Below are 20,890 nucleotides of genomic sequence, written 5' to 3'. Positions count from 1 at the left end.
TATCATATACCCTGGGATTGAAACTTAAATAGTACTAGTGTGCCTGCAGCACTAATTAGTTTATCCACTCAAGAAGCCCCTGACAATATGTCCCAGGCCTGGAATTGCAGAATGTGAGCAGTTTTAACTGGCAATTCGACTTGGCAAAACAAACCCCTTACCAAGCTTAAAATTCCCTTTTTGATTACATATATGTCACTCCTAGGGCAGACCCTAGACAGCCCAGAGGTCAGGGTGCATTAAAATGAAACATTGGACATATACTTTCAAGTTCATGTGCTGGTAGTGAAAAACTCACAAATGTATTTTCCACTTATGCGATGCCTAGCCCTCCCGCAGGATAACATTGGGTTACCTGATTACGTTTAATAAGCGATGACTTTTGTTTGGGAGCAGGTGGAAATATCATGTTTTGTGTCTAAGAAATTATAATTTAAAGTCCTTTTTAATGGTAAACTAAAGATTTTAAGTCACAATTCTGAAAATGCCAGTTTTAGAAAGTTAACACAAGGAGATGAACAAAGCGCTGAAACTTTTCAGACACTCACCCCCTGCCACAGATCTGGGTTGAATCCATCATCGTTCTTTAACTCACTTGGCCACCCCCGTTCATACCCAGTCATATGCAAATCAGTCTTGACCCTGTGCCTCATGGGAACAGTCCAGCCCGAACTGCCAAGCCAGGTCTTTCCTGGACCGAAAACAAGCATCCTGGGACCGGTTTCGGGGTAACACCCCTCATCAGCCAGGCTAGCTTGAATCTAGTGGCAAAGTGAGCAAGGTACCCATGTCTGGGCATACCCTGCCAACTTAGGTCAAACAGCAAATACAAGAAGATGATGGACGGAGCGCTGAAACTTTTCAGACACTCACCCCAGGTCACAGATCTGGGTTGAATCCATCATCGTTCTTTAGCTCACTTCGCCACTCCAGTTGCCCTGCCTGGCAGTTCGGATTACCTTTTTAAGACTAATAACACATGTACGTAATATGATGGAAAACCCCTGAAAGATTGCTGTTTTAGTTCCCTTTTTAATTCCTAAGTTACTGCATTTTGCATATTGTAATAATGAATTGTTTTTATGTCTGTACTTTTATGAATTCAAGTAATTCGAATAAAGGTCTTTTGATTGATTGATTGATTGACTGGACTGTTCTGATTGGGGGCAGGGTCAAGACTGATTTGAATATGGCTGGGTTCAAACTGGAATGGCATGGGGGTAAAACCACGATGGATTTAGGTCCAGATCTCTTTACTAAGGCGACTGTATGACATTGTTCTGCATTCTGTCCATCAATTGTTCTTTTTGCATATGAGTTTTAGAAAGTTGCCATTTTTTGTGTGTCCTAACCATTTGGTGCCTGCAGCCTGTTTCTGGCATCACATGATTAGGAGTAGTTAACACCTGGCATTTGTGTATTCCTCACAGACAACCACAAAATAGAGGGACTAGCTGTTGGCAGGATAGGCCATGGGCCATCCAAGGCAGGTTGGGGGGTGGAGCTTTGCACAGCCTTACATGCACTTCAATGACTGCCTCAGCTCACACACAATGTACCACACACTAGACCATTATGCTGATAGCTAGACTGCTACCAGGGCAGAGAGGCCTGCAATTCCATACACATCTACTGGGGGAGAACTCCTGAAGTTTCTTCCACTTCAAAGCTGGCATCAGGTATAACAATAGGACCTTCAGACCCACACTTCACTTATGGAACTGTGGAATAACTCTCAACGGACTGCACTGTTGCCTGTGGCCTGCTGTGTACTTCAGAAGGCTGCCCTGTTGCACCAAGATGATTGCCCTGCTGCCTGAAGCCTGTCCTGTGCCCTCAGAGGACTGCCTTGCTGCTTGAGTCCTGCCTTCCTCCTTGAACCCAAGACTTTCAGAGTGACTCCAAGGGCTCATTGGCTGGTCTCCTGATCAGAGCTGCAGGGACAGAAAATGTTCCAACCATGAACACACACAAGGTACCAGCCTGAGTAAGTCCTGTCCCTTCAAGTAGTGCCCCTCCTGTTCTGGACCCTTAGAAGTTGTGCTAAAGGTGCTCAGATAGCACACATTCAAAAAAGTACTTTCAGAAGCGAGAGGAGATGGGGAACTACCTACTCACCGATCCACCCAACATGCAATGATGGTCGGCCTGACTACATGGCAGCACCCACTACGTTCCTCTCATAACAGTAAATCCTATTCAGCGGCTCTTTGCAAAAAAGGGTAAAATCGTTTGTGGAGCTCTTGTTGGCTACAGCAAGCAGTTTCATCCTCCTGAAGACTTTCGAAGTCCGAATGTAGAAATCTTCACTTATTCCGGCGACTCCCCGATGACAACACCTCCTCGGACACCGCCGGCTGTCTTGCCACACTGAACTTTACCTTTTCAGATATTTTTCTCTAAAGATTCTTCTAATTTCAAACGTAAGCAGAGACCGGGCCCAATCCACTTCATGTATCTGATTCGCATTCCATCGTGGTCGGCCATAACTTTCGACTTTGCCCCGGTCTTGTGTGACTAGATGTTTGCGGTTGGGTCTTTGATCTCTTAGGTGCTATTTTACACTTGAAGCTTTAAAAATTCATAACTTCTATACTACTGATTTGATTTTTGTTGTTTTGGTGTCAAATAATTTATTAAAATGTACCCTATTTGTCTCAATTTGAGTGGGCTTTGTCTTGTGTTGTGTTTTCACTTATTCCTGTTTAAGTGCTGCATAAATACTTTACACATTCCCTCTAAGTTAAACCTGACTGCTTTTCTTCCAGACTTCCAGAGGCTTAGGCACAAGTTAATATAATGACTTTTTGTGGTTCACCTGGCAAGGATTGCGGCTGTTGCTTGAGTAGGGTTTCACAGCCCTCAACCAAAAATCCCAGTTTCTCATGTTGGTGCTCAGTGGTGGGATCCAGTACTTGTGTCTGCGCAGTACCATACAGTGATTAGTGTAACACAAAAATCCCATTTAAATATTTTGGCACCAGATTCAACATTTTTTTAAATTCTTTGTGATTAGCCATTTTTACTTTTTCCAAGTTCGTTTCCATTCTACCTGATTGTCTGTGCATGTGTCTCTGCCTAAAAGCATTGCAATTGAGCTCAGTAATTTGGAGAGGATTCTGCAAGGAGAGGAGGCTTCCAGCAAAAAGGTGCTCCAAAAACGAGGAGCTCCAGTAGGGCTATGAGAAGGCTAGCCAGTTGCAAGACACAGCAGAGGAGGAGGAGGCTATGGAGGAGCAGGATGGGGATCTGCTCCCATATCCTGATCTGCAGCACTCAGAGGAGGAGGAAAACGCACCTCCAGGATTGGAGCCTTTTGTCAGGGAGGAGAGCAGCTTGTCTCTCCGTGGTCTGTCCAAGAGGAGCTGGGGGACTGAAAAGTTAAAAGGGAGATCACACTGCAGCTGGCCAAATTAAAACTGGAGCTAGCCAAAGAGGCTCCCAAGAGGGCCTTGAGGAAGAAAAGTTGGTCCTGGAGGAAACGAGAAGGACCTATGAGCTAAATCTCAAAGAGCTGGACATCAACATCAAGCACGTAGAGCCCTGCAACAACGGTGGCAATGTACCCCCAGTGTACCCTGGAGAGGTGAGAGTCTACATACCACAAGACCTGGTGCCCAGCTATGTGCTGGGAGATGACATAGACAAGTGGCTTTCTGCTTATGAGGTAGCTATGAGGATGCCAGAGGAGTATTTGGAGACTAGCTTATGGAACCATATGCCCACAGTGGGAAAGGAAACCCTTCTCACACTAGAGGTAGGGGCCCAAATGAAGTATATCCTATGAAGACCATCATTGTGTTCAAATTTAGGTTGACCTTGAGAGGTACCGCCTCAGGATCGAGGACAGTCAGAAACTCCCAAACCAATCTGGTTAGACTTCCAGTAGTGTTCCAGCAAGGCAATGAATGGCTGGGTGAGTGCAGCAAAGTTGATGATTTTACTGGGCTATACTGATACTGAGGTTCTCATGCTCAATTTGTGCCAATACCTGGTTGACAGTAAGCTCACTGATACCACAGTGCATACTAAGTAGGCACACCTCTGGGTCAGCACCAGAGTGTCTAAGCAGACATCTGGGGGTGGAGAGGGATTCCCAAAAGGGTAATCAATGTTCCCACCATAAGAAAAGGGGGGGAGAATAAAACAAGACATTACTCTCAAGGCCCCAAAAATAGGTCACAGGGCAAGGGAACCCAATCCCATGTTGACCAAAAGAACAATGGCTTCTACCAGGAGTACTACAAGTTTGGGCATGTGAAAGGAGACTTCAAGTGTCCCAAAAGGGCAATGTCCACCACTGGTTGGCAGACTCTTGGTTTGGGTACTGTAGTGCTTGGGGAGGAGATTGTCCCAGTCAGTGTGGTGGAGAGAGAAGAGGTTACCTGGTGTCCCTAGGTGACAAGGAGATGGTGCTCAAACTCTGCATGCCTTCCAATATTTCCAAGTATAGGCAGAGGAACACCATTAATAGGCAAAGGGTAGAGGCTCTGTGAGATACAGAAGCCAGCATCGCTACTGTTAGGTGTCATCTGGTGTCCTCAGAGCAGGTGCTACCCAAAGCATTCCACCAACTGGGAGATTCACTGCCCAATGGCTCTGGTTCCCTTTGAGTTGGGGGGGGGTGGGGTCTCAGGTTCGCTTAAGGTAGCTGTGAGCCCATCTATACCTGTAGATTGTGTTCTTGAGCACTGTGTCAAAAATGAAGTGGAGCTCAGGTCACACCTGGAAATGTTAGTGTTGTCTAAGGGAGTCCGCATGGCCACACCATCAATGGCTACCCTGGAGGGGAGTCAAGAAAGACTGAAGCTTTGAAAAATGGCCCAGGCAGCTGCCAAGAAAGGGAAGGGCTGTGGGCGCAGTATGCACTTTTGCTTCTGATATTGTATACAAGGGACTTGCAGGTGGCCTACTAGTTAACAGTTGTTGGCTTCATTGTCACTGTTATTTGCTACATCTTAATTGGACAGTGCTTGCGGGCTTCACTTCCTCTTGTTTTGGCAGAGCATGGACCAAGTACTGATTGCTTGATTATTGTCCGTCAGCTAATCGCACTGTGATTCAGGTACTACCTTAGTTTTTAATTCTTCATTGTTGTTCTTGTTGAAAATCTTGCCATTTGTAATAATGTTTTACAATGGCACACTCACTTCAAAGAAGCCTAATTCTCCTCTGAAATGTATGTTTATTGAGACAACAGATGTTATCTACTTTTATTGTGAAAGCATATGTTATCTGCTTCCAGATATATTTTCCCTGAGACATAGATATGGGCGCAATTGCTTTCTTTATCTGATAGGATTTTTTGCCAAATGGCATATTTTTGTTTCTTTTTCACTCATAGCGAGGTTAACCGATTTGCTCAGAATCACAGGAGTGTTTAGCTGAGACTTAACAAGCACTGGCAAAGCCAAAGGTTTCACCTTGGAGAGTATTGGCTCTGCCATTGCGTTTGGTTCATGCTCTACAGCATGGGCATTGTCGACTTTGGCATTGATTTGCAGTCATGCAGTGTGGCTGCTGAATAGTATGGCTAAAAATAATATCAAAAGAGGACTATGATGCATCCAGCTCTAATGCACTTTCATAAATGAAAAAAAACATTAGCCCTGGCTGCATCATAGTGCTTTTTCAAATGCTTTTTCAAAGTGCTTTTTTTTTTTAGCCACACTGCAAAACATCCATGCTGCTGTACAGTATGAATGCAAACATTGCCAAAGCCAATAGCTCTCAAAGACAAGGCCTATTGGCTGTGCCAAAGCTTGTTACTATGGGAGCGAAACATAAGATAGCATGGCTCTACAAACGTTAAACAAAATGACTAGCCCAAATGTTTTAATGTGGAGCAAACAAAACATACGTCAATTTTCATACATCTGGGCCAGCCACTGAAACCTCAAGGAAGATAGCCAATGCACTTTTTAGAAGTCTGTGGAGCATCCTCATTGCCAAGTTTTGGAGGCTTTGTCTGCTCTGCTCCCAAATGAGGACATTACCGTAGTGTAATCTAGATGACAGTCCTTTGGGCTAAAAAAGCCAAAGGATTTTCTGCAGCCATTTCAGGATGGCAAAATAAGTAGGAGCCGTCTTGGCAACCAGAGGTTTCATGGACAGCTTGTCATCAAGCAGGAAGCCCAAGTTCTTCACCTTTTGGGCCTGCATGGGAAGGGCACCCAGGTATTGAGGCCAGTGCCGTGGGCCGTATTGGGATGGGTTCTTTTCCTGCACCAATACCTCATTCTTTCCCCGTTAAGTTTAAGAGAATTCATATTCAACAGACTTTATTCGGTTTTTTTCTAGTTAAAACCATATAAGTCATACAAACATCAATAAAACCCCACATATGTACAATAGCAATACAGTACAACCATTATATTCTAATTACAGGATAAAAGATAGGTCCCACTAATGAAAATAATCCCAACTCGACCTAAGCCTGATAGGGGAAACAACCTTTACAACGCAGTCATTACATCGCACTACATTTACAACGCAGTCATTACATCGCAACATTCTATACAACGCATGTCACTACAATGCATCTATTACATTGCATGTCACTACAACACATGACACTACAACGCATGTCACTACAACGCAGGCATTACATCGCATGTCATTACAATGCATACTATTACAATGCATAGTATGTATGTATGTATAAAATATTTATAAAGCGCACTGCAACCCTACGGGCATCCTGGCGCTGACGACAAAGTGAAGGGAAGGGGGACGAGAGTTTAAGCTCTAGGAAAGTATGTATGTATAAAATATTTATAAAGCGCACCCAACACTATCCAACACTTACCCTACTGTTGCACCCCCTGGAGTTAGAATAGTAATTTTTACCCCTACACTATCCAACATTTACCTTAAATGCAATGTAATGGTATGCTTTGTAAAGCTATAATGGAATGCGTTGTAAATGTAGTTTTAAAAAATTCATTGTAGTGGTATGCGATGTAAATGTATGCGTTGTAATGGATGTTGCGATGTAAAAACTGCATTGTAAAGGCATTCGTTGTAAATGTATGTGTTGTAACGTCATACATTCCCTGATAGCAGCCCTTAAAAAGCTAAGCGTGTACAATACAGTATAATTTGCAAGAAGTTGAAAAAAACTAAAAGCAGGTCTCACCCTCCTAAAACAGGCCTTTTTAAGGATAGGGATAATAAAAGACTTTCAAGGCACCTCGTAAAAACTGCAAAACATTAAAAAGAGCAACACATCCTGTGGAGACTGGCCTTGCAGCCACAGGTCATGAGGTGCTGCAACTCTATGAACACCAAGTGGTTGGGCCAAAAGATAGTGAAAGAGATCAAGCTGAAATCTAATCAGTAGGAAGCGATCATGGTTGCTTTTAACCCCTAGGAGATTCGGTTCAATATTTGGCATGGTTTTTAGTGTAATATACCTGCGCACACTTAGCTCACTCTTTTAGTCTGGTTAACTCCATCTTACATATGAATTTGGATTATCAAAAAGATCCACCCTTCCGAAGCTGTGGAGGCCTTACATATTTTAACCAGCGGATGCAATTAACATGGTCAAGGGAGAGTCAATCCTTTAAAATATCCTTATTAAGTGTGTTTCTTTCTTGGCCCAAATCTTTATCCACAATGCTAGAGGGCGAAAAGCCAGGTCATCTGAAAGAAAAGCCATCCCCATCTCCTCATGCACCATGTTAGATGGGATGCTCTGCGGTAATGAGAGTACGCATCCCAGGAAGATGTTTTCAACGGTTTCCAAGGACTCTAGCACAGTATGGCCCCAAATCTCGCTCCCGTAACTGGCCTTTGTGATACATTTAGCTTTATAGATCTTCAGAAGGGCTCCTATCGGCTTTCCCCCCACTCTGGACACAAAGTTAAAGACAGCTGCGGTTGCTCTAATCAGTTCCCCTTTTGTGCGAGTAATCGAGGGGCACCAGCTCAGGGTGTCATCAAACACTACTCCCAGATATGAGGAGACGTTTGTCTTGGGGATTGATAAGGTTCCTAAATTTTAAACAAATGGCTTGGCTGAACAGGTCCCACCTGCATAACAAACGATTTACTGTTATTGACTGCATATAGGAGGACTGGCCAGCTACGCTTACCCACCTGAGGGCAATCAGCTTTTGCATCCAAAAGGACATTCTCCAGGGAGTTAATATATAGGTTAAATAGGAAGGGGGCCAAGATACACCCCTGATACACCCCTCTCCTTCTATCAAACTTGCAGGTGATTTTAAGATCTTTTGAATAACAGACAACCACTTTTGAGTCTCTGTAGAGTTCCCTTAGAAACAAAACAAGGTCCCTATCAATGCCAATGGAGAGCATCATCTGCCTAAGCTTTGATCTATTTACACGATCGAATGCTGAGGACAGATCCATAAAGGCTAGGTGGCTAGAGCCGGCACGAGCCATGGAATACTTATGCAATACCATGTACAGGTTTAAACATTGTTCCACTGTGGAATGACCTGGTGGGAAACCATATAGTATCTAGGCTAAAATGTTATTTTCATCTGCCCAGGTTTCAAGTCCATCTAAGACCACAAAACCCACCACCTTCACCACAGAATCCCAAAGGGAGCTGGGTCTGGAGCAGAGAGTGCTATCCCGATCAGCCTTTTTAAATACTGGGACAATGGTCGATAAAGCCCTGGAGTCCGGGAGTCTGGCCTACACCGATGCATTTATAATCGCTGTAAGTACGGGCTCCCATGTTTCCACATTCGCAATATAAAGATCTGGTGGAATCCAATCGGGCCCGGAGCCTTATTTCTTGACAGACCCAAGATACCGACTCTTACCTCTTGTGCTGTGAATACAACTTTGGAGTTATCTTCCACCCTTTCCTGCCCTTCTACCAGTGATGTATCAGGCTGGAACATGCCCTCAAAGTAGTTTACCCAGGCATAATGTGGGCATCCATTAGGTTTGCAGGATCTCCAGCTAATAAGGGACTATTAATGATGCTCCAGAAATTTGAGCGATTGCTCAAAGTGCTGGCCTGTACTAGTTGTGACCAGGCCTCCTCTTTCAGGGTGGACTTATGCTTTGCTAGGGCAGGCTTGTATGCTCTCCAGAGCCTCTTGACAACCACAAAATCTCAAGGTGTCACTCCCAAAGCCTCTTTCATCTTCCTGGAGGCATGGGAGCACTCTTAGTCAAACCATCTCGGTCCTAGATGTTGTGAACAACTACCCGGGGGCCCGTAGTAGATTCACTATAGCGCTGGACATGCTTCCAAAGGCATCTATGATATCCACTGGGGTTGCCTCACTATCTAAATAGGTGGCAAATTCCCGATGACATTGAGATAAAAGGGACTCATGGAACTTTTCCGGGACAATTTGACCCCACTTCAGTCTCCTCTCCCTTCCACAGCTTTTAAAGGAACCCCCAAGGCCTCATTAAAGTGCTTATTTACTCGAGGCCATTCTGTCAAGACACACAAAGGATTGTGGTCACTGCGTGCGCACACCTTGATTGAAAAGTCTTGGATAAGAGAAGAAAATGGTGAAAAGACAAAGATGAAGTCAATGAAAGTCTCACACCCTCTCCTGGTGAAGGTGTTAGGTCAAATTCATGCAAAATAGCGTCAAGTGTGGTGCCTTGAGAGGAATGTTCCATGTGCAAATCAGCTTGTCTTGCAAATCCCATGGCTTTCACCCCCCCACATGTGGATGTTAAAGTCCCCTTGTAAAAGGATGTAGTGGTAGCTCTGCCCTCTCATAGTGACTTCCTTAATACGGACCCCAGCCGTGTAATGTTACATGCTTCCATTTGATCAACTTCCGCATTATAAAAGTTTAAGAGCAGGAGCTTCCTCTTTCCCCTGGATAATAGCATTACATGAAGGGTGGAGGAGGTGTGGGGGTTGTAACAGAGCTGCCTTGGACTGCTACTGAGATTAAAGTTACCAGGACCCCCTTGGCTCGTCCCTGCACAGCGGGGGTAGCTGGTACAAAGAAAGTTTTGTAACCTTCCAGATAATATCTTTTCTTGACAGCCCATGTTTCCTGGAGGCACATCACATCAAAGCCTTTGACAAAGAGTAACCAATCAGGATCCTCAATCATACACGCAAGCCGTGCAATATTCCAGGAGATAAACTTACATCCCTTACACTCATGGGCTCCCTGGTCCAGGGATGGTGCCTCCCCCTGTGGTGGAAGAACGTCTGGATCCTGGGAGCCAACACACCGTCAATCACAACCTACTAAGGAGCTCAAGGACGTAAACCTGTTTGCCTGTTTGCCAAACTTACTCCTGTCGTCCCGTCCTGCTGGTTCTTATAGCCCACCTCTTGAGGCCACCCTTGTGGGTTGCCAAGTAAAGAAAAAGGATGACTCATGGGCTTGTAAAAGAGGCCCAACAGGAGTGCCTCAATTGCCGAGTTCCTGCTCCTATAGTTGAATTGACAAACTGTACAAAAAAATTCTATTTACCATAAAAGAATTGTTAAAATTAATAATAACACAATCCCCAGCCCAGGCTTTCTTGCCCCTGCCCACCCAGGGTGTCCTGCGCACCATGATAATTTGATTTTCCAACCTCAGCCCTGGAGCAATGTTTGAATTTAGCCAGTGCACCACCTTGTTCTTCAATTGGTAAAAGACTTCATGATCCCCGCATCAAGACGGGGTACATTGGCTAAGACCATGACAAGTGGGGTGGACTGTGGTGGCAGGTGGACGTACACAAGCTCTGGGAATGGTTGCTGGATGCCCCTAGGATCGTCCCTCCCCGTCTGTCATCACAAAAGCTGTTAGACCCACCAGGTTTGGGGCCTTGAGTCTGGAAATACTCTGAGTTCAAGACACCCCCCACACTACGGTTAACTGGCCGGGCCAGAGGTTCATTACTGGTCTTGGATGGAGCTGTTGTGGCAAGCCAGGCTTTAGGCGCTAAATGACTCGGTCGCTTTGTGACAGCCTCCATCACAGACATTGGAGAGGGCCTGGGACTAGGCTCCATGCCATTACGACAGGGACTATTGTCCATGGCCCTTAGAATTGGGGGGCATATAGGTGATAGTATATTGTCCATTTGCAGTTACGCAGTCAATTTGGTTAGGTTGTTTTCTAGCGCAGATAGACGGAGAAGGATTGGACCTAGTTTGGTAGCCAGGGCTGATAGCAAAGCTGCTTTAAGTATATCGAGCACAAGAGTAGTGTCCATATTTGGCTCTGCAAGTGGCATTGTTGAATTTGAATATGGGCCGATGCTCTTCTGGTGCTTAGCGTGGCTCCCCATTGAAGGACACTTCCTCTTTGCTCCCCCTGCTCCCTTCCCTGCTCCAGGAGTCTCACCAGAGACTTTACCCACTGCCCTGAGTGCTATTGGCTGAACACCAACCTGCGTGGAGGGGGTTCTCGTAGGCAGGCAAGTGGCGCCTGCCCGGTCTTGTGCTACATCTATCCGCCATATGCAGGAGACCTGTGCCAATGCTGGTGACCCTTCTCGTAAGGGGGCAGTAAAATCTCTGTTAGGAGGGGGGAATAAGAGATCAGGACGGTTGCCAAGTGGCCAATTCAATTTCTTTGGTCAAGACCCCTAAGGCTCACAGAAGGAAAGCGTCCATGGTGGTCACCGTATTCAGGGAATCTTTTGGAATAGGCACCTCCACTGCTGCCCTACGTTTTTCCATTTCAATAATGTTCGATCAAGATTTGCCCAACTAAACCCAGCAGGTGCCAACAGATGCCAACAAACACCCAGCAAGTCGGATGCCAGCTAGCAGGTTGACAGTAAAGTTATGAAGGTCCCACAAAAATCCATTCCACTACATGCACAACTGCAAGATGGGATGTGACCAACAGGTTAAACACATAGCCTGCTCACCGGTAAAATGGAAAATGGTGCTCTAACCTGCACATACCACCAGGTACAAAGCCCAATGCCAGAGCTGGATTCTGTAGGTCCAAATCCAAAGCCTACATCCCAGGCTCCGGAGTCGGAGAAGAGAAAAACCAAGAGGGGGGTCCAGCCCAGCCTCCTCCGGGCTCTGACAGGCGCAGACGGACCTGCTCTTGGCTCTGGCTTTGCCCGGGCCGAGCCCACGCACGTCCCTTGCCACGGGAGATGTCCAGCAAGATTACGGTGCACAGCGAAGGTCAGCTGCCCCCCAATGGCCAGCGGGTGGATGTGGGACATAGAGTCCCTGGAGTCTTCAACAGGCAGGCAGCAAAGTGGGTGGTGAGTTTCCCTCGCCATGGGAGATGTCATGCACCTTCACGGTGTGCGGCATGGCAAGGGTCAGCTGGCTCCTCCTCCCCAATGGCCAGCGGGTGGATGTGGGACACTGAGTCCCTGGTGTCCTCAACAGGCAGGCATAAGAGCGTCTGTTGAGAAATGCACAAAAGTGTACCACGCCACAGGAGTGAAGGAAGTTACCCATTTAGGGACACCCGGGTCACTAATGACCACCTCTCAGCCTTCCATACCAGATGAAGAGTCAGTCAGACAGTAGATGATACAAATCAATAGCTATTTAAGAATATACACTCAGAGCAGAGCACGGTCTGCCCAGTCGCTAGGAGTGCTGCAGAGAGGACTGAAAGCAACAAGCATAAATATACATTATGTACGTTTCATAACCGTGCGAAAACACACCCACAGTGGAATTTTGCAAGCAGGTGCAGCTAAACAGTGAAATACAAAAAAACAGTCCAGTGCTCCTATCTTACACAAAGTTTCATGGTCCAAGGTTGTTCCATCTGGAGCCCACCACCAGACAAGGGGGAGAGGGCCTCTATCTGGTGAGAAAGCTATGTGCTGACATGAACAGTGTGCTCATTACAGAAACAAAACAAAAGTGAAGAAACGAAATGCAAAGAGGAGCTTTTCTCAGAATTAAACTAGATCAGTGTCGAGCAGTCTAAAATGGCGCCCAAACAGAAAATGGTGCAGCGAATGCTAACTTACATGAAGCATGCGTGAGCATAAACAATTTCTATTCTAACAGGAGATGTCCTGCACCTTTACGGTGTGTGGCGCAGTTCAGTGGACTCCTCCTCCACAATGGCCAGCGGGTGGATGTAGGACACTGAGTCCCTAGCGTCCTCAACAACCAGGCAGCAAAGCGGGTGGTAGGAAATGCACAAAAGCGTCAAAGAATTCCTATTCATTTCTGAAGCTACCCCAACCAAGCAATAATTCAGGGCCTCAGAGTTATAGTCCTGGTTGAAAGACATAGAGAAGATAATTTGTGTGTCGTCTGCTCAGGTAAAAGTCAGGCTGAAGCTTTCAACCAGGTCACCCAAAGGTCTGACATAGATGTTGAATAGAGTCAGACTTAAGGCTGAACTTGAGGAGCCCCTAATGTAAGGGCATAATCTGAGGAGGAAGCGTTTCTCTGAGGAGACCTAAAAAGATTGGTTACTCAAGAAAGATACCATCCAAGAAAAGGCTTACCTTGTAAACCTAGGCTGACCAGTCTTTCCAATAGCATGGCATGTGCCACAGTGTTGAAGGCAGCGTTGAGGTCTAGTAAAATCAATTCTACCATCTCACCATCATCCAGGAGCCCATGTTCTGTCACTCCTAACAGGGCGGATTTAGTACTGTGATCCGTTTTAACCCTGACTGGGAGGGGTGAAACAGGTTCTGGGTCTCCACAAATGGCAAGATTTGTCTGTTAACATGCTTGATTTTAGTCATAATCGGAAGCATGGAGATAGGTCTATAATTAGACCAATTCAAGGGATTCCGTTTTGGTTTCTTAAGGAAGGACAATACCCTGGCATGTTTCCAGAAGAATACATCCTGCCTGCAAGGAGAAATTAAGAAGAGCCAAGTGTAGCCTCAGATTGTCAGAGTCCAGGGTAATGATCTTTGCTGGGGGAAGAGGGTCAGAAAGGGAGGTTGATCTTATGGATGGTACCAGTGATCTAAATACTGGTAGGTCCAGCAAGTCCCATGCATTAGGATTTTGAGTAGGAGAGATGTAGATAGGCATTATGGCAGAAGTGACAGAGGACTCTGTGAGCTAAGATGCCAGGTAGGAGCAAGGCTGGGCCAGGACATGACCACCCACTTTTGATGAATGACGAATATCCTCGGCCTTCCTAACGAAAGAGAGCGTCACTTCTTCGCTCTGACACTGGAACAGTATCGGTGAGGGAATAGTTGTTTGGGGGTCCGATAGTTCTTGCACTACCCTGAAAAGTGTATTGGGTCAATTTTGTGCTGTGGTGATTTGTTTGGAATAAGAGGTGACTAGAGCTGTTATGCAAAGCCCATGATCATTTTTCAGTGTGCTTTTATACTTTAGTTTGGCGTCTACATTGTAAGGGAGCCTACAGGTTCTCTCTAAACCATTACGTCTAGATGTCTCAGCTGGAAGCGCTTCAGTAAGCCATGGGGAGGGAGGATGGGTCCTAGCAGGACGGGTAAGTTTAGCAGGCGAAATAGTATCCAGAGAGTCTTGCAGCCAGATTTCAACTCTGGGCTGATCATGCTTGGCCACTTGAGCTAGGTTGGGCACTCTACTCTAAAAAATCTACTCTATGCCCCTGCACTCTTTTCCACTGCATTCTACACCACTCCACACTACTGCAATCTATGCTACGCCACTGCAATCTATGCTGTGCCACGCTGCACCACTCTACTCTATGCCACTGCGCTCTATGCCACTCTACTCTAAGCCAATGTATTCTACACCACTTAACCCAAAACCAATGTACTCTATGCCACTGCACTCTATGCCTTATATTCTGCACCACTGCACTCTATGCCACTATACTCTAATCTGCATCCTTCTATTCTATACCACTGCAATCTATCACACTGCACGCTACACAACTCTACACTATTGCGCTCTATGTCACTGCACTCTATGCCACTCTATTCTATTCTGAACCACGGTACTGTACCCACCGCTCTCTACAGCAGTCTACTCTACAATACTCTACTAAACGGCACCCTACACCAATGCACTCTACACCACTGCACTTTATGCCACTGCACCCTACTCTGCACTCAACTCTACGCCACTAGACTGCACTCTGCGCAAATGCACTCTATGCCACTCTACTCTGTATCACTCCACTCTATGCCACTGCACTCTATACCACTTTATGCCACTGTACTCTACACCTGCACTATATTCTGCACCACTCCAATCTAACCGTACACCACTTCTATCTACTCAGAAACAAAGTACTCAACACCACTGTACTCTGCACCACTCGGACTACACTCTACGTCACTCTACTACACCCTGCGCCATTACACCCTGTGTCACTCCACCCAGTGCTACTTCACTCTACGGCATACAAATCTACACCACTGCAATCTACGCTGTACCACTCCACTTTACTCTACTCTGCACCACTCTACTCTACACCACTGTATTCTACATTGATGTACTTTATGCCATTTTACTCAAGGCTACTCTACGACACTTAACTCCTCGATAGTCCACTCTATGGTGCTCTACTCCATTGAACTCTACTACACTCTATGACACTCTACTGCATTCTATGTCACTACTCCATGACGCTTTATGCAACTCCCTCTATGCCACTTCTTGCCACTTTAATCCACTCTATTCTACCATACACTCACTACTCAACTGTACTCCACTACTTCACTCTATGCCCTTCCACTCGACATCATTCTCTGCCACTCCACTCTACGACACTCTAGTCCACTCTATGCCATTCCACTCTACTACAGTACTCCACTCTATGCCACTCTCTCATAACAATCTACTCCTCTCTATGCCACTTTACTCTACAACACTCTACTCCACTCTACCCAACACCCTCTGTGCCACTCCAAAACTCTCTATCCTACTCCACTCTACGACACTCTACTCCACTTTGACACTATACTCCACTCCATGGAACTCTGTGACTGTGTACACCACTCCATAACACTCCACTCTTGTCCATGAGACTCTATTTAATGACACTCCATTCCATGCAACTAACCTTTAGCCATGCTGAACAGCAGCCACGCTGGTGTAAAACATGGCTAAAACATACTGGCAAAGTCAATAGCTCTTGCATAGGCTAGACCAATTGGCTTTGACAATGCTTGTTGAATTTTGAAATTACTTTATCATATTTTACGTGATGCTTGTTTTGGGATTTATGTAGCAAATATTTCCAGGGCTCGCTCTTGCACAGGCTCTAAGATCCGAGCCAGGCCCTTTTTTTCGGCTCTCTCTGCAAATTTATTGGCTACCCACCTCTAAATTTTCATCTGTCTTGGATGGGCATAGTCACGGCCACTGGAATAGTATGATTCTGTGGCCGCAGTAATTTACGCATGATTATGCATCTGTCATATTTGCCACATAATCCATCATATGCAGCATAATCTGCAGATTTTAACAAAAAAATATTTCTAGCTCAAAAGTTATAAAAAATATGTCGACTCTGGTTCCTGAACACCGGAAGGCTTTTCACAAAGGTTGCCCAGTTCTTTAATTTGCCTATTACTTTATTTGGGTGTTAAATTTGAATCAATTAAGGTGAATTATTTTCTTAGGTGCTGTTACCAAGTGTAAAAATGCAAATGCATGAAGTAATACCATCACAAAATGTGCCACATTATGCTACATAATTTGCCTTGTCTTGCCTCATAATTTAGTCAACCCTGCTGCATAATTTGATCCTCTTCTGTCGCATAATTCCAGTGGCCCTGGGGATTGTATAGATAGAGATAATTGGGAGGCAAGCTCCCTCTTTACGTAGGCTGTGGAGCGTTAGGATTCTCTACGTTTGCGACTGGGAGATGCTTTTTTGATTTGGTAGACAACAAAGGAGAACTTTGCCCTCAGGGGTGATGTAGCAGGAATTTCATTTTACTTGTAGAGGTGCATTATAATCACGTGTAGAGAGCACCTGTATATAATTCTTTGTCGTATTAACATGGAGTGTAAGAATGTTGAAATGTACTAATTCTAAATGTGATTTTTTTAGGTAATCGAAAAGCAAAATGGAGAATTAACGTGGCAAGTGAATGTAACTAGCAGAAACTAATAACGCGAAGAACTCATGTTGTGAACAGACAATTATTCATGTACTAAAAGTGTTTATTGATTGTGTATTCGTAAAAGTTTCTGCAATGTTTTTTTTTTATCTTGCCTGAATTCTGTACTCCTGAAACCCTGTTCCCTGAAACTCTCACTTTGGAATTAATAGCTGAATCTTGTGTATGCTGTAGAATTTGTTCTTTCTCACATTTTATGTTGCAGGTGAAAGAAGCGTTCTGCTAGCTAGAATGTCTTTGTTTTACTAGTCAGGCAAGAAGAGAAGAAGTTACAATCATGTCGCTTGAGTCGATAAAGGAAGGTCATTGTGCTTCACACAGGAGAAGAACTGGGAACCGAGGAAAGTGTTTCAAGAGAAGAACTTCAATGTCTCAAGCAGAACTACCTTTAAGTCCATACCCAGAGCAGATGGTGTGACCCAAAATGGATCTTGGGAAGGATACCTGCAATAATGTGCTGTTGGGAGTAGGGAAAGTGCCCACTTCTTCTTCTGCCTTTGGAGAGAGAGCATCTTAGAGCAAGCTCTGTCTTGGTAGCATTATGCTACATGACCAATAATGGAGAGACTTCCCTTGATGACTCCACATGCTGACACCTTTTATTCTTTTTCTTGGGGATACTTAAGTAGGGGTGTCACTTTAGTGTTAGTATAGGGATAGACTAATGCTTATACTCACCAGCCCTCAATGCAGGGAAACTTGGGCTCATGCTTTTTGATCCTCTGCATCCTGTTTCTTGAACTAATTGTTTTGTTTATGCTACATCGTCTAAATTAGACTGAGACCAGGGCAGGGAAGCAGGAAAGTCCAGACACTTCTGTGAGGGGAACTCCTGACATTTCTTCAACTTTGAAGCTGACATCTGGTATAAAACTAGGAACCTCAGATTCACTCATCAGTTTACTTTTGGGCCTGCTGAAGTTCGCCCAGAGCTCTGTCTATGGCCTGCTTTATACTTCAGAGGACTGCCCTGTTCTACCAAGAAGGACTGCCTTTCTGTCTGAAACCTGCCCTGTGCCCACAGAATACTGCCTTGCTGTTTGAGACCTGCTTTCTTGCTTGCACCCAATACTTCCAAAGTGACTCCAATGGCTAGCTGGCTGGACTCCTGATCGGATCTTCAGGAGCAGAAAATACTCTGACCATCTTGAACCTGCACCTGGACCAAGCCTGAATGAATCCTGACCCTCCAAGTGGTGCCCCTCCAGTCCTGGACCATTGGAATGCGTGCTAAAGGTGCTCAGGTAGCCCAAATCCAAAACTTTGCAAACATTTAGCCATAATGTGATCTAACAACCGAGAGGAGATCGGGGCCTATCTGCTCATTGGTCCACCCAAGGTGCATCACCTGTCGGTCGTAGCTCCCACTACGTTCTTCGCAGTAAATCCTGTTCAGCGGCTCCCCACAAAAGGAGTATCTGGCTTTGTGGAGCCTTCGTCAGCTACAGCCTGCAGCTGAGTCTCATTGGATATTTTCGACTTCCAAAAAAGAGAATAAGTCTGATTGAAGGAACCATCACTGCGACTTCATCCAGCGTCTCTCCAATGATAATACCTCCTCCTCTGACACCGTTGGTTGCCTTGCCCCGCTAAGTTTTACCTTTCAGATATTTTCTCCCAAAATGTCTTCTAAGTCCAAAGGTAAGCCTAGACCAGGCCCAATCCACTTCATGTATCCAACCCATGCTCATGATTGGCTATAACGTTTGACTTTTTCCCGGTCTTACATGACTAGATGTCTGCGGTTCATGCTTAAACTTTACACTATAAACTTTGAAAATTCATAACTCGACGTTTCTACTCATTGGATTTTTGCCACTTTGGTGGCAAATAATTTATTAAACTGTACTTTATTGTTCTAAATTATTGGTGTGGGATATTTCCTGTGTTGTGTGTCATCTTTATTGCTGTACTGCATAAATACTTGACACATTGACTCTTAGTTAAGCCTCACTGTTTTAGTGCCAATCTACCAAAGGGTTAAGCATGAATTAATTTAATGACTTTTTGTGGTTAAACCTGATTTGTGATTTAAATGGTAGCCCAAATACAAATTAACTCATTCTATCATTTACTTTTGTTGACAACTTCTCCATAGAGTATGTGATGTTGTGGGCTCTAGGCCCAGATGATGGATAGAGTAACGACTCAGACACTGAGTGTAACTGTACTGAACTGGCCTTGAGCACGTGCACGCGGGCTCTTTTATTGGCAGGGTCACCTGACTGGTAACGCCTGTGTTGGATGGGTGTGGGGTAGGTGTATGGGCCTGCCCTCATGGGAGAGGCTGGTGAAACCCTAAACTGCATCCTGCAGGGCACACATTCCTCACAAATTTGATTAAAACAAAAACAAAGTCCAACCTATGAGAAGGAATTAAAAACAACTTAAGTCTCACAGCTTTGAGAGGCAGTCTATCGGACAGCAGTGCACAGGTGCAGCCGGAAACACCCGAGCATCTCGGCGCACTTCCAGAAGTTTACCAGGTGCTTCTGGACACAAACACGGTGCTGATGAAGTCCGAATTTCCCGGCCTCACGTAAGTTTGGTGATAGTTTACCAATGTGATCTTGATCAGTCCAGCTTGCTCACTGTAATGCAGTTGGTGCTCTATAACTCAAACATTGGGGCATCAGGAGCGCCGGTGGAGTTCATTGTGAACACTTGATGATGGTGTTGCTTGATCCCCTGGCATGCAGTGACCTGTTGAAGTCTCTGTTACATGGCCTGACTACCTCCTGGAATCCATTGATGGGGCAATATCAAGTATATCTCTGACATTTGGGGGAGGCCCCTTGGTTGAGTTACCACTGGACTGCCTATGGGCTGCACTGGGGCTGCATATGTGTCTGCATTTAGACAGCTGCAAGACCACCTCGTAGCCACTGCCTAATCACTCATGCAGGTCATGGGTGGATGTGTCCTGGTCAGAACGTGCACTCACTATCAGGATCAGGTAGTAAACCAGGTGAGCAGGTGGTCAATGGTTCTTCAGATCATCACTGGTACTTCTTGTCACTTTGTATGGCAATGGTGCAGGGCTCCAGTCTTGTTACTTGACACTCCAGGGGTGGTGGTGATGCACATATCAAAATGATGGAGTGGTTGCCATTACACGACTTGTAAGACAGATGGAGATGACTTGTATGGAGGAGTGGTGTACTTAGTGCATCTCTTCTTTGGCATGTGTGTTTGCAAACAGGGATGCCATTTGCTCTAAGCAGCCGGTGATAGGTGGCTCAACGTTCACACTGTGAAGCATTGGGGAGATACAGTTCGCGCATGTAGGTGGCTTATGTTCGGTAGTCCCTCTGAGCTATCTCCTGTGACGTCACCCCACGCCGGTGGCTGGCTTATGTTAGCAGGTGCACTCAGATAGTGATATGAGTCCTCAATCTTGCCCCCTTGTTAATTTCTCCTGTTCACCTGTGGTTGTCCGTTCTGCTGTGCGACATGATTGTCACACTCCTTTCTCTCCACTTCTTTTCTGCTTCATAATATGGCAATGTGCCACGCTCTCTTTTTCCTACTTGTTTGCAGTGTGATGTGGCGTCCTGCCACATGTCTTCTCTGCACATGCTGCAAAGTGGTGACAGGCCATGTGTTGCATGTCTTTTCTGCACATGCTGTGAAGTGGCGACAGGCCACATCTTGCATGTCTTTTCTGCACATGCTGCAAAATGGCAACCGGCCACGTGTTGTCAGTTCTTCTCACGGGGACATCTGCCAGGTGCATCATGCCCGATGGACTGCTCATATTCTCCCGTCACAGACTAGTCAACTGTCCAGTCCTGTCTGTAGGACTGGGCGTCTTCTCAGGAACGTCAGCCCTTTCATAGACGGCTGTGGAGGTAGGTGTGCTTTGATGGATCCGTTCTCCAGCCTCTTCCCT

The sequence above is a fragment of the Triturus cristatus genome, chromosome 6, assembly GCF_964204655.1.
Source record: "Triturus cristatus chromosome 6, aTriCri1.1, whole genome shotgun sequence".
NCBI lineage: Eukaryota > Metazoa > Chordata > Amphibia > Caudata > Salamandridae > Triturus > Triturus cristatus.
The sequence above is the reverse complement of the archived record's forward strand: the minus strand, read 5'-3'. Positions refer to the sequence as shown.